The sequence below is a fragment of the Podarcis filfolensis genome (genome assembly GCF_964270895.1).
Source record: "Podarcis filfolensis genome assembly, chromosome: 3".
NCBI lineage: Eukaryota > Metazoa > Chordata > Lepidosauria > Squamata > Lacertidae > Podarcis > Podarcis filfolensis.
This window is the reverse complement of record NC_139606.1, coordinates 37,700,583-37,706,582: the sequence shown is the minus strand read 5'-3', so window position 1 is coordinate 37,706,582 and position 6,000 is coordinate 37,700,583. Positions and strand designations below refer to the sequence as shown.

At 42.2% G+C, this 6,000-nt stretch overlaps 1 long non-coding RNA gene across 1 annotated transcript in view; it reads left to right on the top strand.

Moving 5' to 3' along the window:
- Positions 1-455: 455 nt before the first annotated feature.
- LOC310759874 overlaps positions 456-6,000 on the top strand; it is a 98,501-nt gene continuing 92,956 nt past the window's right edge. Inside the window, exon 1 of the long non-coding RNA XR_014546597.1 lies at positions 456-863. This is a non-coding gene — a long non-coding RNA (uncharacterized lncRNA). The remainder of the gene's footprint in view (positions 864-6,000) is intronic.

The window sequence follows — 6,000 nt, the reverse complement described above, 5'->3', positions numbered from 1 at the left end:
CAGTAAAAAAACAAAACAGAAAACAATAGTATTACATTAAATAACTAACAATTTACTGCCCTTTTATGACACTAAAAACTGACTGCCTGAGGCAACTGACTCTGCCTAATAGCAGGACTGGCCTAGTTTATTCCCCATCATCCCTAGCTGGCTGGACCAGTGTTCAGGGATGGGAACTGCAGCCCAACAACACCTGGAGACTCCAAATTGAGAAAGGCTGCCCTAGGGCACTTGAAGCAAATTTGTAATCTGAAGATCTATAAACATTCTAACCTCATATTATATCAGTGTTTCCCCTAATACTTTTAATTACTTTGTTGCAGTTGTTCACAAGAGCACAGTTTCTTTTTACTACCATTTTCTTTAAAAAAGAAATGAAGAAATACTTGAAGGGAAAATATATGGTTCTAAATTATCCTGAGAAGAGACATAAGAGATAAAATATGTTGTGAGGTAATTAATAGTACATCTCACCATTCATGATATTTTTATACTCTTTCTTCATGGGGATAGATTACCAGAAATGGTAGGTTAAAGAGTGCATGGTCTGAACATGCATGACGCAGTAACTTTGCAGAAGCTGAAGTTTAACAACCAATCCCTCTTCCCAGGGAACTCTGTAGCTCTCTGAGGGAAATGAGAGGCCTACTAAACAACTCTCAGCACTGCCTCTCCTGGGATTCTTTGAAGGAAGCCATGGCTGTGCTATGATGCTGGTTTAAATGCATAATGCAGATAAGGCCAAAGCAAGGTTTAACTATAAAGAACCATCTAGAAGTACAGCAGGAGCCTTCAAGCTGTTGATCAACAGTTAGCAGCAGATTGAGCAAGCACATCGGTCACCTGGCGTCTTCCCAACTGTGGTGAGAGATACTGTGTTTCTATTTAAATTATAGTAATTACTTCTAAATTTGTACCTATACCTATAAGTTACCATATGCAAATTGGTGCCTCAGGGTTTTTTGGGGGGTAACACAGATCTTTTTTTAGGCAATGCATAACTGGCCACCCTACTGACTAGGCCTTGACCGCACCTTGGTAGCAGTTCTGCTATTGGAGCCACCAGCTTCCCTCTCCCCTGAGCAAGGGGTGTGTGTGGCAATTTTCTCTGATTCCTCCTTCCCACTGCAGCCCCTCTATGCTATTAAAGAAAAGGCTTCCCAGGAGGGTTAGGTAATGCTACAGGACAGTGTGGGAGTTACAAAAAATGGGTATAAGGGAGAACCACTGGAAATTGCCCCCTCCTTGTTCCTCCAGTGGAAGTCTCTGCTGGATAAAAGCCCCTTCTGTGAACATAACAAGGTCCGTCTGTCCACTGAAGCCGCACTCTGGACTTAACCCAGTAAGATTAGGCTCATTAAATGGTTTTTATTAGTTGCTGATAGGTTATTCATTCAGGCTACTTTAGGAACGTCAGAGAATTCTGATGGAAACGGAATGCCCTACATTAAAAACTCTCTGCCATGAGAAAGGCAATGCAGTGTGGAGTTTCAGTGGTCGGTTTTCTAGGGGCTCAACTTGCAGAGCAATATTACATAGGCAAGCATTAGAAATGGCCATTTGTCTTCAACAGACTGAAACGGTACTCTCTACTTTGCCAACTCTGGATTCAGCTCCCCTCCTTCTGCTGAATATGTTTATCTTTATTGGGTGATCTTGTGAACATGCTCAACTGACACACTTTCTACTACTCGATGAATAGCACTTAACATTCTCTTCTGCTTTTCAGCCCCTGAAGTGTTGTTTTGTGGGTTCATTTTGCTGTGCCTGGCAGTTATTTTTACAAGATAGTTACGTTTGCAAAAGGTTTGGGGATACTTTGGTGTACTATAGAAAGGATTCATACATTTTTGATGAGGCATGGGCCTTGGGACATTTGCATTTCTGTGTGGCCTTGGGCAAAGGCTTCCTCCTCCATATATCCATTCTCATCTGCATAATAAGATAAAACCCCTCCTTTCTCCTATATCCTCTTGTCCTGTCTACTTTCAGCCACTCCACACTTCCCAGATCTTGCATGCAAGCTTGTATAAACAGTTTCTGTGTAATCCCTCTTCAGAAGATATGTCTGCTAGCACACAACAAGTACAGTATTATGCATGCAGAGGAGCCCTTCCTCCCCTGGTGCGTTGCAAATAACTGCAAGGGAGGAGCTTTCATATACACACAGAGGCTTCCATATGACTTGAAAACCTGCATGACTGGGGTCAGGGCTGGCCCAAGGCATTATGGCACCTGAGGCTAACCACAAAATGGCGCCTCCAACTATCCCCACAAGGGAAGAAGGAGCGAGTGAAGATCTACATCAGAAACAAGGGGGGAATAAAGATTACATCAGGAACAAGGACAGGAGGAGGCCAGCAGCACCTCCTATTTGCCAAGAGACTGCTGTAGAGGAGGCATTGTGGGGGGGCAGATCCGGCCTCTGAGGAGTGTGCCGCCGCTGTTGCTGCCACTACAACAGCAGCAGTGGGCATTGCATTCCTTGGAGGCCAGATCTACTGCCCCTGTGGATCCTGCCGCCTGAGGCAGTTGCCTCAGGGTTCTAAGTCACATGGAATTTGAATGTGCAAAGGCCTCTTCCCATCACTGCAGACACCTACACCTACTCGATAGTGTTTAGAACAGCCTTTCATGAGTAGGCAAAAATCTTGCAGCACAAATAACAATTGAATCCACACAAATAAATGCATGGCATGATTTTACTTGCCTGGATGAGAGACACTAAGGACAAAGAGGAACCACATGTTGTCCAATGTATTATTAGAATTCAAACCAATTGGTTGTCTGTGACTGGGCATGGATGGATGAGCAAATGGGACAAAGGTATTATCATTCCAGCTGGGACTAGTTCAGTTGCGATTTTCTGTGTGCAAACTCAATGTGCCATGAGATATAGAAGTCTTGTATACACCAATGTCCATCCCATGCACTCTGTAAGAACAAATTTGCAGGTTGGGCCTGCATGCTCTCATATATGTGTTATTTTCTTAATTCCTTGATGCATGTAAAATTTTGACAGTGGGACACACATGAACTGGCCCTGTGACAGAGTGATTCATACCTGCTTCTTTAAAAACATGTCAGTCAATCCATCTTTTGGCTATTTATTAAAGCAGCTATCAAGAATCTTGTTCTGACAGCTTTGATCTAGATTTTTAAAAAAGGAAAAAATATTTTGAGATCTGCTATGCAGCGTTATAAAGCCAAACTCTTTTTCTGCACTGAGTTGTGTGATATATTTTCAGCAGTTCTGGGTATATTTGTATCCATTTACCCGGCTGTCTTTTTGGAAAAACCAAGGCAATTGCCTAGAAACTTGGAAAAATGTTAGACATGGCAGCCAACCCATTTAAAAAAGCTTTCCCCCCTGTACCTAAACATTAATGTTTTGCTCCGGGCTACGGGAGTACCAAAAAGGCATTGGGAAAATTCAGGTCAATGTGTTATTTGTGCAGTTCAGTCAATGATTTTACTCAAACCTGAGCTGACTGGTGTAGCCAAGTGGAAGCAATGCAGTAAAGCAACACGTTAGATCTTCAGCGGGGTTTGCCAGTTCACATTGGAGGCCACCAATGCACTCCTGTGTAGCTTTTGGAGAGGAAAGCAACTCCTTTCATGTGCATCACAATCTGATGTATGCTTGCTTACTCAGAGGGAAGGCCGACTGTGTTCCATGGGGTTCACTCCCTAGGAACAGTATTTAGGGTTGCAGTTTAATATGATCATGTGTGCCATACAGAAGCTTTTGTTAGTGCATAATCTGTGTCTGTTAGTTGTTATATAAATATCGGCTATGCTTCTAACGCATGCAGTATTCTAATGAATGGCAGCTATGTGCTTCAGTATGAGTAAAAAAGCCCCAAAACAAACTAACTGCTGTGTTGATTTTATTTATGAAAAGAGAGCCCTTTCCTACCTGCAGATGGTTATGCACGTAGTTGATTGCAGACTGTAGTGAGTATATAAACGCAGAGTCTGAACATACAATTGGTATGCTTAGGTTATCTTGATGAAGGAAAGTTTTGTGAAAAATTCAGTGTTCTAATAATTTGTGATACTATCAAAATTTGTGTGTAATTCTGAAAGCTACTCGGAATGACAGAAAACTAAATATAATTTTCATATATTATAAATTTTGCCCACATTTACTTAAGTAGCACTGGCCAAGGGTTTTTCTAAATCTCTGCCCCATCCTCTGAGTACATTCATTGTTTGATTCATCTTATGAAACTTTCTTTGAAAAAGTGCTGTTTGTCATGGATATCTTGCCCTGATACCAGGTGTGCACAGAATAGTTGCAACTATGCAAGGATGAAGGGAGAAATATCTGAACTCTTTTAAAAGCCAAAATTCCTTTCTGAACTGAGCCCTGGCACTGAATGCAGGCTCTGGTTAGGGTCTACCTAAGCAAGACATGACCACATTGAGTTCTGGATGAATAACAATTTAAAGGTGCAGGTGCTGTAAGGCAAGGACTAGGAATACACCCTGCTAATTAAGAGATGGCTGAGAAAGTCAATGCAGTATGCATTTTAATACAAACTTACCAAGTTTATACTTCTCAAACAAAACAATGTGGCCATTTTTCAAAATCTGCGTTTTCCAATTTTGTCTGGTTAGTCCAGTTCTCGAATAATAATAAAAACATACGGAATGTGTATATTAGACAAAACAACTTGCAAAAACATGTCTCTTAGGTGAAATTGCATACAAAAATATGTAAGTTAGGAGAAACATGCATGAAAATGAAATTTCATGTTGGCTTTTTCCCCTCCTTTAAGTGCAAACTGATGCAGAAAGAGGCTCTCAGCATGATAATACAATACACAGCCGGATGGAGATAGTCTTTTCTTTGTCCTTCCTGCCCAGCCTTTCTTCCCATCTACTTGGGCAAATAATAGAATGATCTGCTTGGACACACAATGGAATGAAGTCAGACATAACATCTTTGTAGTGGCGGATGTGGCTTCAGGGCTCAAATTACAAGAAAGCCAGAGGGGTACTAGTTCATTACCTTTTTCTGTGCTGGCCATTTTATCTACTGCCTTTAGAAGACTTTGATAGTGGCCATGTTTTGGGAAAAGTTCATGTGAATTACATTAAAGGGCACTCAATGCCACAGCTCTCCCCCTCCACCAATAATTCAAGCATGGTGGGATGCTTGGGGGGCGTTCAAAGCAGTAACAGCTTGTGTGGTAGGGCAGAGGTGCCTACATGACACTTCCTGTGTCCTGGGGGGCGAGCTGGGCAGCAGTAAGGTTGGGGCGATGTGGTTGCCAGTCTGGTGCTGCAAGCATGCCTGCACATCCCTTGACCTCACCTGCACCCTGCCCTGACCCAGCTCCATCCAGGTATGCTGTGGCAATGCCAATGCTGGGGAGGCAGCTCCTCAGCTCTATCCCACCATTACATGGGCTGTTTGTGGTCCAGAGGCAAATTTCAGGGGGTGGGGATCTGGTTTGAACCAGACAGTGAGGGATGCAAATTGGTAAGTATTGTCTTGGTTGTGAAAACACTCTAGAACAGGTGCAACTGGGGTGTAAATATGTACATTTTTTTGCAAAGGGTGTTTAAGGAGATAACAGAAATCACTGGGTTAAAGCTGACCGAAAGTTCAGAGGTAGCATTGTTATCAATTTACGATGGGGTGGAAGGTCCACAGGCTATGAAGGACTTGCTGACAAATTTACTGACAACTGCACGAATTATCATAGCTAAGAAGTGATAGGGGCAAGCAGAAGATAAAATGGATGAATGGTATAAAGAGGTGTGGGATATAGCTATTAATGATAAATTAACATGTGCCATTAAGGTAAGACGGGGAATATGCAGGAGAAATGATTTTGAAGAGATATGGAGGGTGTTTGTAGAATTTGTACTGTTAAAACGGAAAGGGGTCAAACCATCGCAAGAGGTGTTGAAATTATGGGAGGCTGGATAGTGACAATGGAATGGTCTCAGTGGTGGGGTACACATTTTTATTCTTATTTATTTATG